We start from the raw sequence: 19,980 nt of genomic DNA on the forward strand, positions 1-19,980 counted from the left end.
GTAAGGCATAAAAAGTCATAAAAACGTGATAGTATAGTAAGGCATAAAAAGCTATAAAAACGTCATCATATAGTAAGGCATAAAAAGTTGTAAAAATGTCATAGTATATTAAGGCATACAAAGTCAGAGTATACTAAGGCATGAAAACTCATAAAAACGTCATAGTATAGTAAGGCATACAAAGTCAGAGTATAGTAAGGCATAACAATTCATAGTATAGTAAGGCATAAGAAGTCATGAAAAACGTCACAGTATAGTAAGGCATAAAAAGTCATAAAAACGTCAGAGTATAGTAAGGCATAAAAATTCACAGTATAGTAAGGCATAAAAAGTCATAAAAACGTCATAGTATAGTAAGGCATAAAAAGTCATAAAAACGACATAGTATAGTAAGACATAAAAAGTTACAAAAACGACATGATCTATTAAGCCATAAAAAGTCATAGTATAGTAAGGCTTAAAAAGTCATAAAAACATCATAGTATAGTAAGGCATAAAAAGCCATAAAAACGTCATCGTATTGTAAGGCATAAAAAGTCTTAAAAACATCATAGTATAGTAAGGTATAAAAAGTCATAGTATAGTAAGGCATAAAAAGTCAAAAAAATCATAGTATAGTAAGGCATAAAAAGTCATAAAAATGACAGTATAGTAAGGCATAAAAAGTCATAGTATAGTAAAGCATAAATAGTCTTAAAAATGTCATAGTATAGTAAGGCATAAAAAGTCTTAAAAACATCACAGTATAGTAAGGCATAAAAAGTCATGAAAATGACAGTACAGTAAGGCATAAAAAGTTGATAAAAAGTCATAGTATAGTAAGGCATAAAAAGTCATAAAAACGTGATAGTATAGTAAGGCATAAAAAGCTATAAAAACATCATAGTATAGTATGGCATAAAAAATCGGAGTAAAGTTATGCATAAAAAGTCATAAAAACGTCATAGTATAGTAAGGCATAAAAAGTCATAAAAACGACATAGTATAGTAAGGCATAAAAAGTTACAAAAACGACATAATCTATTAAGCCATAAAAAGTCATAGTATAGTAAGGCATAAAAATTCATAGTATAGTAAGGCATAAAAAGTCATAAAAACGACATAGTATTGTAAGGCATAAAAAGTCATAAAAACGACATAATATATTAAGGCATAAAAAGTCATAGTATAGTAAGGCATAAAAAGTCATAAAAACATGATAGTATAGTAAGGCATAAAAAGCTATAAAAACATCATAGTATAGTATGGCATAAAAAATCGGAGTATAGTAATGCATAAAAAGTCATAAAAACGTCATAGTATAGTAAGGCATAAAAAGTCATAAAAACGACATAGTATAGTAAGACATAAAAAGTTACAAAAACGACATAATCTATTAAGCCATAAAAAGTCATAGTATAGTATGGCATAAAAAGTTACAAAAACGACATAATCTATTAAGCCATAAAAAGTCATAGTATAGTAAGGCATAAAAAGTCATAAAAACGACATAGTATAGTAAGGCTTAAAAAGTCATAAAAACATCATAGTAAGGCATAAAAAGCCATAAAAACGTCATCGTATTGTAAGGCATAAAAAGTCTTAAAAACATCATAGTATAGTAAGGTATAAAAAGTCATAGTATAGTAAGGCATAAAAAGTCAAAAAAATGTCATAGTATAGTAAGGCATAAAAAGTCTTAAAAAAATCATAGTATAGTAAGGCATAAAAAGTCATAAAAATGACAGTATAGTAAGGCATAAAAAGTCACAAAAATGACAGTATAGTAAGGTATAAAAAGTCATAGTATAGTAAAGCATAAAAAGTCATAAAAACGACATAGTATAGTAAGGCACAAAAAGTCATAAAACCGTCAGAATATAGTAAGGCACAAAAAGTCATAGTATAGTAAGCCATAAAAAGTCAGTGTACTAAGGTATAAAAACTTCCTAGAATAAAGCATGAAAAGTCATAAAAACATCATTGTATAGTAAGGAATAAAAAATCATAAAAAGTCATAGTATAGTAAGGCATTAAAACTTACTAGAATAATAAGGCATAAAAAGTCATAAAAACGACATAGTATAACAAGGCATAAAAAGTCATAAAAAGTCAAAACATATTTAGGTATAAAAAGTCATAGTATTGTAAGGCATAAAAAATCATAAAAACGTCATAGTATAGTAAGGCACAAAAAGTCATAAAAACGACATAGTATAACAAGGCATAAAAAATCATAAAAACGTCATCGTATAGTAAGGCATAAAAAGTCAGAGTATAGTAGAGCATAAAAAGTTGATAAAAACGACATAGTATAGTGAGGCATAAAAAGTCACAAAAACGACATAGTATAGTAAGGCTTAAAAAGTCATAAAAACATCATAGTATAGTAAAGCATAAAAAGTCATAAAAACGTCATAGTATAGTAAGGCATAAAAAGTCTTAAAAACATCATAGTATAGTAAGGTATAAAAATGTCATAGTATAGTAAGGCATAAAAAGTCATAAAAACGTCATAATATAGTAAGACATAAAAAGTCATAAAAACGTCATAGTATAGTAAGGCATAAAAAGTCAGAGTATAGTAGAGCATAAAAAGTTGATAAAAACGACATAGTATAGTAAGGCATAAAAAGTCATAAAAACGTCATAGTATAGTAAGGCATAAAAAGTCATAAAAATGACAGTATAGTAAGGTATAAAAAGTCATAGTATAGTAAAGCATAAATAGTCATAAAAATGTCATAGTATAGTAAGGCATAAAAAGTCTTAAAAACATCACAGTATAGTAAGGCATAAAAAGTCATGAAAATGACAGTATAGTAAGGCATAAATAGTGATAAAAATGTCATAGTATATTAAGGTATAAAAACAACATAGTATAGTGAGTCATAAAAAGTTACAAAAACGTCATAGTATATAAATCATAAAAAGTCATAAAAACGACAGAGTATAGTAAGGCATAAAAAGCCATAAAAACGTCATAGCATAGTAAAGCATAAAAAGTCATAAAAACGTCATAGTATAGTAAGGCATAAAAAGTCATAAAAACGACATAGTATAACAAGGCATAAAAAATCATAAAAACGTCATAGTATAGTAAGGCATAAAAAGTCATAAAAACGACATAGTATAAGAAGGCATAAAAAATCATAAAAAAGTCATAGTATAGTAAGGCATAAAAAGTCAGAGTATAGTAGAGCATAAGAAGTTGATAAAAACGTCATAGTATAGTAAGGCATAAAAAGTCAGAGTATAGTAGAGCATAAAAAGTTGATAAAAACGACATAGTGTAGTAAGGCATCAAAAGCCGTAAAAACAACATAGTATTGTAAGACACAAAAAGTCATAGAAAGTCAAAACGTATTTAGGTATAAAAAGTCATAGTATAGTAATGCATCAAAAGTCACAAAAGGTCATAGTACAGCAAGGCATAAAAGTCCTAAAAATGACATATTATTGGGCATTTTACTACTTACCTTTGTACCATTTAGGTTTATTCAAAACCAAGGATATTCTAAAACTTTTGACTGGTGGTGCATACTGTTCCAGGATCTTACCAGGATAAAATTTGAATTTTTGCTTCTCAAATAACTCATATCTTAGCACAGTCAAGTCCACTTCATGGCTCAAATCCTAATTTTTTGACTTCCTGTAAATGGCACAGATTTCTGCATGATAAGACTTTCTTTTATGACTCTGTAATAACTTGAGTTTCAGCCTTCCCTTCTTAACCCTGTCTCCTAGAAATTATGTTTTTATAGTGCTAATTTATTTCCCAAATTGTGTTGTGCTGCGAAACATAATTGCTGCCTGGATTATGTTCATAGACAACGTTCATACACTACATCTATGTACCAAACAACACATTATGCAAATATTAAAGTGGCCATCACTGGAGTCCAGGCTTCATGCAGATGTCAGGACATTTGTAAGTGTTTATTCATGTGCATTATTTTGTCAACAATTCAATTATTTCTTTTGTCAAGACATAATTTATATTATTGCAACTGTGTTTTATTATATTTCCATTTATTATTTGTTCATACACCAGCATCAGCTTATGGGGGGACCACAGGAGGAGTTATAGTTGTTCACAAATACATTAATAAACACTTGAATCTGCTTACACCTGCATTATAGTGTGTTATTTATTATATGTTCATGTACTTATAAATGCTAAATAGGGTAATTCATGTCAAGTGTAATGACTGTGGACCTCTAAAACCAAATCCCATATCAGTCTGTGTGTATGTGTACAAAAGTTGGTACACACACTATCATGACTCTATTTTGTTTTAAATAAATACCAGTTTCTAAGTGGAAAATTGCATATGCATTGTTTTTGTGCATATATATCATTTATTCATTTGCCCACTGGGCTTCACAGCAGCTCCAGTCTCTCCTGTCAGATTATCTGCTCTCCTGTAATCTGAAATTCCACTTTTCCCAAAAACAAAATCACTTGTTCACTCCACACACTCCTCCGTTCACACTTAACCACCACCTTTTGTCTCTCATGCCCCCGTTTCCTCCTCTCATCTCTTCCTCTATCTCTTTCTTTCTCTTTCTCTCAAGCTTCTGCCAAGTTGTTAAATTTGAGCTCTCCATCTCCTTTCCCACACACACATGTACGCGGAGGTAAACACACAGCCGGGCAAAAATAGCATTCATCTCTGCATCCATCTCTGATCTGATTCTGGGCTCAAAGATGAGAATCCTTTGGCAGGAATTTTCTCGCTCTCTCTCAATCACACAGACACACACACACACACACACACACACACACACACACACACACACACACACACACACACACACACAAACACACACACACACTTTATCACTCTCTTTCTATCTCAACACACAAATTGAATCTGTGGTCTTGACAGGGCAAGAGGACAAGGAGTACGAATAAAAATCACCTCATTACTCACAACCTTACACCCCTACAATTCACAAGCGCACACACATATATGCACATACCAGGCGTAGACAATCAGGTCATTCACATGCATTAGGGATGGAAACAGAAAAGCCTTGAATCCTGGTCAAACATCATTTGGTGTGTAAATGCTGACAGACGAGGGCAGGAGGCCACATGTGACTCCGGAGGATCAGAGACACTGTTTGGCACAGAGACGACGGGAATAACGGGGACAGACGGAGCAAAAATGGAGCGCACATTTGTTGAGGGTGAAAACAATGATGATCATGATTAAACTGATGAATGATGAAGGTCACAGTGACAATACAAGCAATGAAACGATGATAATGATAATGATGATGTTCGCTCAGTCTTTATCTCGTGCCTCCCCTCTGTGATGAAGACTATTATTTTTCAGCTGCCTCTCCCATAATTCCAGGTTTGACTGACGACCTCCCGTGGTGCAACCATGACGGCAGTTTAAAGTCTAAGATGTCACAGAAGAGATCATTGATCACAGCAGACTGGGTAGGTATTACTGTAACAAGATCTGAAAAATCTCCTGCTGTTTTATTTTTGCAAAGCTCTGATAAACAGTTGGCAGGTTTGAGTGGTGAGATATTTGATAATTTGAACAATTCAAATTAATCTATTTATTCCATTGGATGAACTATTGGTAATAGAACTTAAAAAAAGGCAATACAATATCTTACAAAGGGATGTTAAACCTTAAATAATAATATGGGCAGCAGAGACAAGCTATGAAAACATAACTGACATATTATCACCTTTTAAAGCGACGCTATGTAAATTTTACTAAACAGCAGCCACTGTTACCACAAGTGGCAGCTACAGGATAATGGTTCTAAAACGTAGTGCAACTATAGTACAAGCAGTAAGGAGTCATTGTTAGCCACCATAAGCTACTGGTCATACCAGACCATGTAAGGCTGTAGCAGAAAGACTCCTTAGTGTATTCACTTGATTATTGACTTATTGCTTATTATTTGTACAGGAAAGATGTCCTGATTTCTCAAAATGTATATAGCATCACTTTAAGTTCATATGGAGAACTTATTTACATTTTCAGCAGACACCCAGCAATCAACCAAACAACCCAACCTAATATTTCCTTCAAACTATTGATCTCTCGCTCTTTTAGCTCTATTTTTTTTTTTATCCTCCATTAACTCCTGGTGGAAATATCTGGATCTTTAGCAACTAAATGCTCTACTGTGTTCACCAGCTACTTGCTAACTGTGTCTGTCTGCCATTTGTTGCTGGGCAGCTTTTAGAGAGCTGTGAGAGTGAATCAAAACAGTACAGTTGTGGGCCATAAAAGGAATAACCATGCAAAGAAAATGCTCTGTGGAGCTGAGTGGACCTGCAGAGTCAGGTGATGATCCTCTATGGGTTCATCACTACGAGTGGGCCCCTTTCACATACAATAGTCATGTGATCTCAGTCCAAAATCAGAACAAGACTCCATCAGAAAAACCTGATTTAAGTCCACCCTGTCCAAGACGTTGTTTTATTTATTTTTCACAGTTCACCACGAGTTCAGATTCAGATGTATCAGGCAGGGGTATAGGCATATATTTCATATATATATTTATTGAAATCTTGATGCAGCAAGGAAAAGGAAATGATGTCTGTACCTACCTACTGCTACATGTGTCATGCCCTTTTGCCTCACTTCACTCATCCTTGTCTGGAACTGAATTCGGAAAGTTTTCTCTAAATTATGCTTCTGCCTTCATCCTTATCTATAAGACCTTGGTTTCCCCAGCTATCCCAGTGAACCATTGTCTAACAAAATAAGAAAAGAGCACAAAAAGTAAGAAAATTCCTTCACAGACAGCATTACACAGCAGAGCATGTGCACCAAACTGATAGCAGCCAAAATGTCTAGTAAAGATTAAAAAGGAGGCGACTTGAAACAACATCCACCATAGCAACAGAAACCTCACGGTTAGTGACGCAGGTTTTGTCACCAGTTCAATCGCTGCATAGCGCTCTTTGAAATTTCTTCATTATTTAAATTTTTTAGGTTTTATTTATTCAATGAACTGTTTCAAATTTCATTTCCCATGAGGGTCCATCACTGTCCTGAAACAATTAGGGTGTTTAAACGTCTTCTCCACCCTGGCAGCTGTAACAATCTGGTGAATAAATTCTTGAATGTTCACTAAAAAGGAGTCAAATTTAAATTTCTAAACATAGTGGAAAAGTTTTACTTCTACTGCTTACTTTTTTAATGTAGAAAGTCAGTAAATTGTTCATTGCTCAAACCCCTAAATCCCCAGAAAAAATACAAAGGGCTTAGTCTCTGTCATCAGTGGGAGCTGTATCCCTGTTCCTTGACTAGCAGCACAAACCTGGGTTGGGAAAGTGACAAAGCAGCATCACCACTGCCGAGATGCCCTCAAGCGAGGCCCTGAACCTGCTCTACCAACTGCTCCACAGTGCTCAGTGGCCAACACATCAGACTGTGGTTGCACTGGGCGGCTTCCAGGTGAGTAACTGGCAACTTAACGGTCTTAATTTGAAAGAATTCATTTGGTAATTCGAGGGGAACTCAACACAAAAACACAGCTGCTAACCTGCTGCTAACATTGGATGCTACTCCCTCCCAGGTTAGAGGATCAAAACTGAACCGAATTCCATACTGCTGCACTGACTGCTGCTTATTTGAGTCAAGGGGGGAAACAGACCTTGATGCGCGAGCTGCTAGAGTATACACACACTGTTATCGCAATGTGATGTTCAATAAGGTAAACTATGATGTTGTCACTTGATAAACACAGCTCCAAGCTGCATTTCTGATTTTCTCTACAAATCCTCCTCTCATTTGTGGCTGTAGTCCCTCAAGGTCCCATATTTTACACTTTTCCAGTGTTTTATTTGAAGTATTGATCCATAAGAAGATATATTGGTGGTTTTAAGAATCAAAAATCATCTCAATGTAGTTTCACATCTCCTCTCTCAGGCTTCTCCCCGGAGCTCTAGTAACAACAGGTGAGTTGAGTGATGGAATAAAAATATAGCAGATTTCACATAAACACTTGGATACCATATCCTGAAAAATTGGACGCTGGGTCCAGGTGGGCCGTGCTGGGCATGCTTGAGGGTGGCGGCTGTTTCGTTGTGACATCACAGAGTTACAGAAGTCCTGACGGCTCGTTTTAAGGCACAGTTTCTGAATACAGGCTGTGAGCATTTTGTTTGTGGACTGAGCGCTTCGATACTTTTACAGTATTTATAATCAACAGACACTCTCACTTTCTACAATATGAGAACTCTAAACCTTTGACAGTTCACAGTTTTTCATAAAGGGAAAAGAAAATAGTTTTCTATCGCTTCACACATACATACACATGCAATCACACTCTGCACTCTGGTGCACGCATGTATGTAAGTGTCCATATGCATGGAGGCATTGTGGGCATGCTGTCGAAACAAAGTTTGTTCTTAATATTTTCTGCATGCCCTTCTCTGTCTGGACTTAAAGCAGCATTTTGTATTCTGCTGACATCGTCCCACCCAGCAGAGATGGCTGGCGTTCAGAAGCAGAGACAGAGAGCAGAGCGGGAAACAGACAGAGGCAAAGAGGAAGGAGGAAAACTTTTTACCTTTGCTGATGGAGGACCTCTCCGAACCAGCTGAGCCTTCAGTCGCGGCGCACTTTTAACATCGCTATCAAAAAACAGAGAAAAGGGAGGGGAAGGGAACAGGAGGGGCGGGCGGAGACAGAGGGTGGTTAGAATGACAAAGGTGAGGAATATCTGAAAATCGTCTGGCGGCAGCACAGACTGACAGTCTGCCACATTAAAAGTCTGAAACAGGGGCAGCTTCGTAGGCTGCATCAGGAAAAAACCAGTGGAGTGGAAATTAAGTTTGGACTCAGCTTTTCCTTTCCCCCTGGTTACTGTGGTAAAGTGAAACTCGTTAAATAATAATAAAAATTGGATTTATATAACACAATTAATAGGACACCTCAAAGCTCTATGTGTGTCAGAGGGGGAGGAGAGATAGACTGGGAAATAGGACGCTGAAGAGGAACAAAAAGCGAGGGATTGTTGAAATAAGGGCTGTGTGAAGAGAAAACAGAGGGGGATTCCCATTAGAGAGACAGATGAAGGCACGGCTGAGGATGACAGCAACATCTGACAGTTGGCAAGTCAGTGATGGACAGTGAGGGAGAGATGGAGAGAAAGAGTTCTTATTTCCAAGGCTAATCCATGGCTCTGCCTCGTAGGAAAAACGCAATCTCATACGAAGAGAGTTTACAACCTTTTCCGTTTTCTCTGCCACATGATTGCTCATCCTCAACTATCGAGTCACTTGTCTGTGTGTGTGTGTGAGAGAGAGAGAGAGAGAGAGAGAGAGAGAGAGTGTGTGTGTGTGTGAAAGGCTGAAGGGATATAAAAAAATACTTCAATAATTCAGGTGGTGGATGAAACATTAAGAGTAAGCCTGCAATAACCCCTGAAAGAAAACTACCTGCTGTTAAGTGTTCGTACTATTTTGTTCATCCCCCCGCCAAAACCAAAATATGACCAGTTCCTTGCAGCCAAGGCAATACAACAACACGACAAACTAGAGACTCAAAAAAGTAAAAGTACCACTTATTTGATTGAACACCTTGGACACATTTACATAACAAGCTTCTAGAACATATGATTAAATCCCTTCCCCGGTAGTTACCCTACCGATGTTACGCCTGTCAGGGTTTCAGCTCTGAAACAGCAAATGTGCAGTTTCTAAAATATAAACACACGTCTTCGATATCACAAGTAAACAAAAGCAGGTTTCTCAATTCTGGCTGATGGATGAAAACCCTGTCTCCAGCTGACATTTTAATGTTTTCAGTGGATCCGTGTTAAAATAAAAAGCCAATAAAAAGGTCTGAAATACGCACATGAAGGCTGCATATGTGTTGTCATGCTAAAAGTTATATTCTCCCAGGAAAAAAGTCAGGAACATATCACAAGATATGTTAATAAACAAGCAACACTGCTCCTGTAAGGCAGTTATATAAAATATATTTGTACATGATTATTTAAATACAAAAATATAATTAAATGTTATTCGATCTATCCTATGGATTGGATAGAAGAAAACATGAGACAAGCACACATGTCACAGTTCTGCTTTGCTTTACTTTAACATGAGAACAGGACCTGGAGATGAGTAGTAAGCAATAAGTTTGGCAAACATAACACTACCTGACACAACTTTGGCTGGAGCTGCTGGAGTGTAAATTCCCCCAGACCGAATAAAGGGCAGGACCGAGCTGATATCATTACATTGCAGTATCATTACACAGTGGATGTTCCCGTGCTGAACAGGTATTTTCTTAACCTCACTACCCCACTAAATAAATTACTTAGCTAATGATGTAGCACTTGTCTTTGTAAATAACATTAGGTTACCGACGAGCTGGTTAGCCCTGCATGTTAATGTAAGAACAGACAGACGCTATAATCCACTCCTCACATTTTTACTCTTGTGATCTTGGGTTAAAAAAAGACACCACCCTCTAAACTCTTCACCGCCGGCGCTACAGCTATGTGCACGCGGCTTTAACATGTTGGAAAATCCAAAGTTTGACAGGCCTGCTGTGCAGGGTTACAGTTGGTAAGATAATCGCTGCTCAGTGGAGGGTTTAGCGAACAGTTGCAGGACTGTTGAATAGAATTATGTAAGTTTATCTGCTGTTCATGATATTTTGTCTTTTCTGTTAAGTCTATTTAAGTCAGGCCTCATGATAATAAGTGTAATTTTATTCTCCTGCAAAACATTTCCAAATGCCAAATGTATTTGCAGAATTATAAATTAGATTTGAAAATAATAATGTGAACTAAATATTCTGATTATCTACATTTTGTAGGATAATTCAGTGCAAATGGACTGAATGTTTATTTGGTGCATGTACTATTCTGACCAGTGTAATTTGGCAAAGCAAAGGTTGTCATTTGAGCAACACTGCGATTCCAAAGTCATGGAATTACCAGTTGTTAGTGCAGAACAGACATGTAAAAGTAAGAAGAAGTTAAATGAATGAAATGAATGTTAGATATAAATCTAACATCTATCTAAATCTCACGTCAGTTACACTTGGTGTTGAATAGTCCTCAGTTTTCCACTGTGTTATATTATCAGCTAAAGGTCCCTGCGTCCACCCTAAATTTGAGTGTGGAGGTTCAGTGCTGACCTTCTCTCAGCCTCTTTTATAAGCCTTTTAAAGCAAGTTATAAGAAGTGTTGTGTAACTGTAATGCAGTAAAGCAATATGATCACTTTTTTAAATATGCAATGAATTATTCTGCAACAAAAGTCATGTGTTACGTCAATCATTACTTTACTTTTGTTACCCAGCTGCATCAGTGGTGCCAGCTAGCGCAGCCTCAGTACCTGCATACAGCTCTGCAGGAGTCCTGACCTCAGAAGCTCAGCCGCACACCCTCCAACTCTAAACAAAACGAGGTGACTCCTGAATGTACTATATGTGTACCAGTCGCTAACATTAGCAATCCAGCCAAGCACACACAACAATTAAACAAGACAACTTTGTTATTACCTGGAGTCACATTTCTCCTCTAGAGACTAGCCAGGCTAACCAAGGCCAGGCTAACTCAGCTCTAGAGCCAGAGAAAACTTCTTGGAGGGGCATCTGAGTTCCCCAAGCAAGCCACTTTTTTTGCCATTAAGATCATTAAAAACAATCATGGGAAATAATAAAAAATACTGTCAATATTTCCATTACAATTGTATTTGCAATTTAGCAACCACACTTACATTTCAAACATTCAGAATGGCCTCGTTACATAGTAAATCACATCGCTGCGCATCCTGGTGTAGGAAGAAACTAAAGATAACTTTGCCTTTTAAATGCTGCTGTTGGTCTGAGTCAAATCTACATAGAGTACGAGTCGAGATGCAAACATATCGGATCTTTGAAAGGAAAAGGTTCAAGTACTCCAGCATTTAATGGTCTGTGGTACAGCATCAGTGTTTTTACTGAGCTGAGACTTTGTCCTTTCAATGCACAGACTAAATACATATTTAGAGGATTCCACCAGGTCAGGCTCCGCTTGAGACTTGAATATTTTTACTTTCAACTTTCCAATCAAGTCAAGTCTTTAGGGAGTCAAGTGCCAGAGCAGGCTTAAGTCTCAAGTCAAAGTCTACAGTCTCTGTCTCTGCTTTCAACTAAACCTCTGACATCTACTGCTACTGCACAATCAACAAACATACAGCAACACACACACACTCATCCACACACAGCAGCTATGCTTTTTTTTTTATTAGCAAGAGCTGTTTGAGCTTGAGGAAATAAAGATGGACAGAACCAACAAGGGGAAGAGAGACGGAACGAGGAAGAAAGGGATGCTGGAAAACGAGAGGAGGCCTGTGTTGTAAGGGTGGAATAGGTAAACGAGCAGACTGTTACAGATGAATAGCTGTTGATTGTAACTGACAGCTGAATCGTACTGCTAACACGTGTAATGATTCTGACCCGCGTGCACAGGCTTGTGTGTGTGTGTGTGTGTGTGTGTGTGTGTGTGCGCGGTCCTATGAGCCTGCTGGACAGAACAAACAGTCAGACATTCAGTCAACATCCCTGAGCTCCCGAGCTCTGATCTCTACTGCAGAGATCAGTTTCTCATCACAAACATCACAAACGCTCTGTAATCACTGCAGGCGGTGAACACAAACTCCACACACACACACACACACACACACACACACACACACACACACACAAACACACACACACGTACTGTACCATCAACCAAGAAGGCAGTTTTGTCGTGGAAGTTGTTTTTGGCTTTAGCCCACTTACCCATTATCTACCTCATTTGACATTAGAAAACTCAATGAAAACACAAAGGAAAATCATTCAGGTGAAGCAGCATGAAGCAGAGGAGGAAACGGAGAGGGCTGGTAGGTTCAGTAGAAAAAGAAAGAAAAAAACAAAGAGGAAAACACAAGTGGAGAGATGGATGAGGAGCCTGCAGAAAAACAAAGAACTAAAAACTGAGGCTCTGATGCATTACTGCTGGCAAATTAGCTAACTACTACTGAACTGTCACACAAACACACACTCACACACAACACAGAGAGAGAGAGAGAGAGAGAGAGAAACAAACACACACAGCGCTCTTTAGCTATTCCTTATGCATCAGCAGTGCGTTTGCTCCTCTGTAGTCCCCTTGACTGCGAATGGAGAGGACAGCAGAGAGAGGAGCTGGGTGTTTATTGTTATCCTCGCAGACTAGTGTCTGTAAAGGCTAAAAACACGGTGACCAGTGAGCCCAGGAGCAGTGTGAGTGAGTCAGACTCAGCTGGTCTCCATCAGTGGGAGGTCTGCAGTGTGGGATATCTGATTTGTTGAGGAAAAAAAAAAAAGAAAAAAAGAAAAGAAAAAAATATCTAGTTGGCCTCAGGCAAGCTCAGGGCGCACCGAGCCGGTCACAGCGGCCTCAGTCTGCATTTTCTGAATGTCATCTCTCCTGACTAAGCAACAGAAGTGTTGTATGTGTAATTTACCGTATGATATATGTTTCATGTATGTGCTGTTTTAATATGTGAACAACAACATAAGGTTAAGTGAGAAGGTGGATGAAATATAAGCTATGCTCTCAGATCAGAATGAAATGTTTAACCCATGTTTAATGTGAAAGATGTTATTTGTGATCGAGCCCACGGAGAATTCCACTGAGCTCTGCAGTTCCCTTCTAGCTTCGCCTCTGATTCAGGGGCCGCATCCTTCGGACGACGCAGTCGACAAAGGAGTGGCCCTTTGTAGCCGCCATAGACCACGAAGGCCAGGTATGGCCTACGGAGGACTGTCGCTATGCGTCACCAGCTGTGTCCACCTTTACCGTTGCGTCATGCAGCTCCTGTCGCCTAGCAACCTTGACAACACGTAACTTTTTTTCACAAAAATTTGAGGTTTTAAAGTCCTTGGTTTTAACAGTCGTACCATATACTTATGTTTAAAAGTGTAATCCTCAGGCTCTCTGTCAGTGTTGTTTGCTGCCATATTATTTTCATTAACAGGGTGCAATGAATGTTGGGATAGGTTAGTCCACGAAGGATCCGCCCGTTGGCGCCTTTTGTTGCCATGGAAAAGAAAGCCGCATTTCTCGGCCGCATTTGTAAGAGCCTTTGCAATGGGACAGCTTAGTCGTGCCGCTGTGACGCCATCGGTGTTCAGATGCAGCCTCAGAAGGATGCGGCCCCTGAATTGGGACACAGCTATTGTTTTGGTTTTACAGCCCCCAACTTTACTGTTTTGGTTCAGTGGTTTGGTTCACCCTCACAGCTCAAGGAAGGTGAGTAAGCGAGCAGCTGGACAACATTGTGGAGCATGTGTACCCTGAGGTAGTCAGTGAAGACCAAACCAGAGCTACAAGCGTGAATATTGGACTTGGACATTCATCATGAAGCCAGAAACATGACAAATGTTGCTCCATGTCTGTTGGATGTGTAAACAAACCGCTGTTTACTTATACGTTCACCGTAACAACTTTAAAAGGTGATAATACGTCAGTGTTGTGTTTGAGTGGCCACTTATTCATGCACATGCATAAGCAGAGCGTGAATCTTGTTGTGCAGCTCCACCACCTCTTCCTCCACTTAAAAATCCGAGCATGACTTCATTCGTCTTTGCTGTCAAGCAGAAACCTGTTCGTATTAAGGCTGTGAGTTTGGTCTCAGGAGTGTTCGACAGTCTACAGGACTGTTAATGAATGCACAGGCTCAAACCTGCTCTGTGGGACATCAAAGGACTCTCCCACGGTATTACAGATTACTTCTGTGCCTGTGTGGACACTTAAGATTCCCACAGAAAAGTGTTTTCCAAAGGACAAACTCTGGACGACAAAAGCCATCAAATCCCTTCTAAATAGAAAGAAGAGAGCTCTCAGGGCCTTGGGACAAGGAGGAAGTTAAGTCTGTCCAGGGGGAGCCAAAGAGGAGAATGGAGGATGGGAAGAACACCTACCAGGAGAGGACAGAGTGCAATATACAGCAACAACAGTCTGAAGGAGGCGTGGAGAGCGCTGAGAACAATCGAGCAGGCAGCCAGGCCAAACCCAGAGAGGAACAAGTGGACTGCTGTCAGGGCAAACAGCTGGGCTGTAAAACTTTCATGCAGACAAGGAGCTACCACCTGGAGCTGATGATCCTTCCCATCCCGCAGCCACATGAATGGACTTTAACACAACAGAGTATCAGTGTCCAAACAAGTCCTCCAACTTCAACGAACCGATCATAGATTGTATATTAAAAAAATAGTAGTCGACTCCGGGTCTGGAAAATGAAGTGAGGAAGTGACTTAAACCTGCATTCTATCTAACGACCATTAGGGGGCGACTCCACTGGTTGCAAACAACCATGTAGGTCACTTCTCCCTACATTTGGATAAGAACCATTGTCGGCATTGTAACAATAGTAATCACTCAGCTGAAGTTGTAGTAGTCCCGGTTTGGTTCAGCTCAGGCATGAAAACTACTTGGTTAAGGTTAGAGGTTGAGAACGTTTGTTGTCATGGTCACAAAAATAAACACGCTGTTAAGGTTGTGGATAAAAGAAAAGTCATCCATCAGGTTCACACAGGAAATTAACAGTGATCTCCTGTGTGTTTTTTTTTTTCTTTTCTCAAACCATCCATCCACTCCAGCCTCCTCCTTTGCCCCCATCATAATTACTACAGACACTAAAGGTCGTCTGACACAGACTGCCTGTGGGGCCGCTTTTTTACACAAGAGCAGACTCTCAAATTAATTGTGAGTAGGTTTTTATCATCGAAAGAAAGAAAAACATGCCTTTCGACACGTCACAAACGCTTCTTTAGCCTGCAAGCCTCTGAGTGGGCGGACTGACAGCTGAGCGGGCAGGGACACGGACACACAAATGTAAATGAACTAGCACTGGTAATTGCAGCTTACAAGTCAGAGACAGGCAGCATTTTGTCAGCGATGGCGTACAGTGGTGAAGTGGGAGGAGCTATTTCAGGCATCAAAGATTTTCATGAATATTCTGTATGTCAGTGCCTCTCAAACCTTTTCACATGAAGGAGCCTAAACTGACACGAATTACATCCACCTCTGATAAGATTTTTTACTTGTAGATGTTTTATTACAGAAAGCGTTTGAAACCCACGACCAAAAGAGTCATATATTCTGTCATTGTGTTACTCAGGGATGGAATTAAAGTGAAACTAAATTATACCCCCTTTGGCTGGGGACCCAGAAGAGCCCCACTGTGGGAACCACTGCTGTGGGTGACTGGCAGCAGGAGCAGTTCTAAAGCTTGGATGGGCATTAAACCGCTCTGGGTGTATCATCAGTACAAAGGATGAGAAACTGCGCTATAAAATATCTAAAAGTTCACGTGTCGGCGACATTACAAGCTTGTGTGAGTGGAGAAATCAACTACGACTCTCAAGGAGCATTTTGTTGTCCAATCACTGACCTTAAATCTGTGTTGTAGGTTATGTGCTGCTCACAGCAAACTGAAGAGAAACATTTGTAGAAACTACATCGGTTCACGTGTGGATTCTTTATCTAATGTGGATGAAATCAGCAATTATACACGATTTTCTTTGTTGTTGTTGTTGTTGTTGTTTCTAGTTGCCGTGACAAAGCACCATAGCAGTGGCTGAGGCTGATGAATCTATAATATGTTGAGGAGCTAATTTGAATAACACTTTGAAAATGGGACATACAGTGTTAAAGGAATACTTAATAACTTCGCACTGACCCAAATCTAAACACCAATGTCAACATTTGCGGGTTAGGGTTATTTGTTCCAAATACATCAGCTGACTCTTTTCCAGGCAGCACAATGACGTTGGCAGTGAACTTTCTCCCTGGTGAATGATTGTTTGGTAGCTTATTTCCGTGCCTGTACATAAAAAGATCACAGTAGTTGGCGAGTTAGTGTGGGCTGCAGCACAAAGCTTGTGGCAGTATTTGTGTCACTGCTGTTGTCTAGTTGTTAGTCTCGTCACTGTCTGTCATTCACAGAAAAGTAATATTGACTGGATTTATGCAATGCATTTAAAACTGGTGTATCCACAAACAGTCGGCACAATCACGACACCAGAAAATATAAAATATCAATTTCTTTCATTAGAGTAGTCTACAGGTTTTTTGTAATCTTATCTAAAAGGAGATCTGTACACTGTAGTGGGAAAAAAACATTGCTTTAATTTCAGTTTGACTTTAATATAAAATACAGTTAGAGCTGAGAGATCATAATTGAACTCCCTCCGTTATGAAGCAAAGCGTAATTATTCTTTGTCATTACTCCCAGCATGCTCTGCTGGGTCTTTCCCTGTCTGGCAGGGTGTCAAACCCGCTTCCCCGCATCGCCTGCTGGTGTTTTGCCAGGTGCGGAGCCAATCTCTCCTCCAAACAAATGAAAATGGATTCAGAGGCGGCTGCAGATACAAACCCCACAAATCAGAGCTCACATTCCTCCCGTCTAGCTGCTCACATAGTCACTGGGGGGAAAAAAACCCAAAACACATTTTTCCATTTCCTGCTTTTAGCAGCACTCGCAGATACAAAGACGTGCACGTGGTCTGGTCAGCGATCGGCTGTTGCACACTGTGCAAAGCTATGAGGCATTACTGCCGCAAGCATCCACAGGATAACACACAAACACACGCATGATAACACACTGCTTGAAAGCTGAATGCTGATTTGCTAATGAGCTGTCATGGAGACAGATACTGCCATTTAATTGGCTGGTAAAGGAGGCAATTAGAATTCAGTGCATAGATGCATAGACCAGAGACGGAGAGGCTAGGAGCTGGGGTGATGGTTTCTATGCATTATCTGTGAGAGTGTGGGCTTCAAAGAAACACATGTCAGGAGACCGCTGGCATGTCACTCACTTCTTTAAATTATTTATCCTGATGATCCTATTTAACTGCTCCATGATCTGCTGCTCAGTGTGTGTGTGTGTCTGTGTGTGTGTACATACAGTAGGTGTGTGTCACGCTGTGTGCAGTGCATCTCTTTTTCTTTCTCTGCTTCACCGGTTTTCATTTCATTGATCCTCGCTCTCTCTCAAACTCAAACTAGCTTTATAACTTCAATGATTAAAGGTAAACAATCGTTCTTTGAACAAATTTGAGGTCCTTTTATACAGTGTACAGAAAATGTTGATTTAAGTAACACAATATGATGAACACGGCGGGTGAGTTGTAAATACAGGTCCAGATGTGGCCCTCTGCAGAAACTCCTTTTCTTATATGATTGTTCTGCTTCCTTTGAATGTGTCTTTTCTATTTGACTTTGATGAACAAACAAAAAGGAGAGAAAAAAGGCAAACTTTAAAAAATATATTTAAATTTATTCTTATGATTTTATATATATATATATATATATATATATATATATATATATACATATACACACAGTATATTTATATTATGTGTTTTGTTATTATTGTTCTCCAGATATACATCATATGAGGTGAAGCCTGTGACTTCTCCCTCGAACTGGATGTGAGTATTTCGATTGCTTTTTGTTGGAGGTTAATAAAGATATTGATGGAAAAACAATTCAGAATGTGAGAACAATGAGAGGGGATGGCATCGTCACGATATGCTACATGAAACCACACACATATATACTATAAGTATATTACCATATGGAAAAACAACCCATTGCAAACGAACCATTAAAAAAATCGTATAAAAGTAAGGACTGTGGAAGAAAGGGGATAAAATAACTTCCTTCAGCCTTTGACATTCAGATCAATCTTGACACAAATCACATTGAGCTTTGTTTTGTTTTGTTTTGTTTTATCTGACAGTTCGTCAAATTCTCATTTGAGTTTTATGTTAGTGAAGAACTTGGTTGTTGTGTCTTCAAACAGGGTGAGGTCTGCGTTTACCACTGCTCTGGGTTGCCAGGTTTGTCTCTGTCCATCACTTTTAATAATCTCAAGTTGTGGACTTGTCGTCTGTATTTAGTTTGTGTGTGTTTGTGTGTTCTAGTGTTGTCTTTGAAGGGCTAAATAGAATTGAACTTGACTTTGAGTTCTGGTAGTAAAAGTCCAGTGATTGATGTACTTTTCTTTGGCAGTAATCTTTCTCTCTCTCTCAATTTCTCTCTCTCTTTTCTTTCTATTTATCTTGCATATGAAAACCTCTAGCCTCATGCATAATTTCTCTGGACATTTCTGTGTACGTGTGTGTGTTAGTGTGTTGCTGTGTTTGTTTTTCTTCATGTTTGTGCATGTACAGTATGTGTGTGTGTGTGTGTGTGCATGGTGTCTTGTATGAGCCAGTGAGTAGTAAGTATGGATCAGTGACCTTCGCACTGTTACATTTTTAAAAACAGGCCGTGAATAATAGATTAAGTTGGAATAAAACAGCCAAGGATGAAATATGAATTAAAATAATCTGAATTACAGAGACGGGGGCCAAGGGAGGGAGAGGAGGGAGGTGGGTGAGTGTGAGCGTGGGGAGGTGGGGATGGAAGGAAAAAGGAATCGACAGATCTCAAAGAGAATGGACAAGTACATGTAGATGAATGACACTACAGAGGATTGTTATTTATGACAGCACGAGGCTCGGCTATTATATTATGTACAGGCTAACATCATAAGTTAAAGCGATACTTCACCGAAATAAACATCTGCACACCTGACTCTTTACAGACTATTGATTATTGTGATTGAGCATCTTGTTATATTTGGAAAGAGACATCACTGTTGTACTTATTAAATGTAACTCTGTGCTGCTCTGAGCATCACCAGATGTCACGGTGCTCCAGCTAGTGTCTCTAAATGTTGGCAGATCACATACACACACTTATTTTGAAAAGCCGAAAACTAAATTGAAAACAAACAATTTACCTCTCCTGATTAAAATCAGCTGAAAATGACTCTCCTCTGGGGGAGACTTGAGACTCCTCTCGTAATGAATTTGTCCAGATTAAACGACAAACACAACCACAAAAGAAATGCAATTTTTATTCTTTATGCATCAGCAGCCACCAGAAACACACTCCAACAGGCCTAGCAGCTGAAAAGTGCTATCAA

General features: G+C 38.8%; 1 protein-coding gene across 4 annotated transcripts in view; it reads right to left on the minus strand.

Moving 5' to 3' along the window:
- The window catches only part of elfn1b (extracellular leucine-rich repeat and fibronectin type III domain containing 1b), a 124,161-nt gene that overhangs the window by 48,456 nt on the left and 55,725 nt on the right, over nucleotides 1-19,980 (minus strand). For 3 of the 4 annotated variants that reach the window (XM_056372017.1, XM_056372018.1, XM_056372019.1), the window contains exon 3: nucleotides 8,539-8,602. The exons of the other annotated variant lie outside the window; for it this stretch is intronic. The gene's annotated coding sequence lies outside the window, so the exon portion shown is untranslated. The remainder of the gene's footprint in view (nucleotides 1-8,538; nucleotides 8,603-19,980) is intronic. 4 annotated transcript variants of the gene reach the window in all.

The sequence above is a fragment of the Seriola aureovittata genome, chromosome 3 (genome assembly GCF_021018895.1).
Source record: "Seriola aureovittata isolate HTS-2021-v1 ecotype China chromosome 3, ASM2101889v1, whole genome shotgun sequence".
NCBI lineage: Eukaryota > Metazoa > Chordata > Actinopteri > Carangiformes > Carangidae > Seriola > Seriola aureovittata.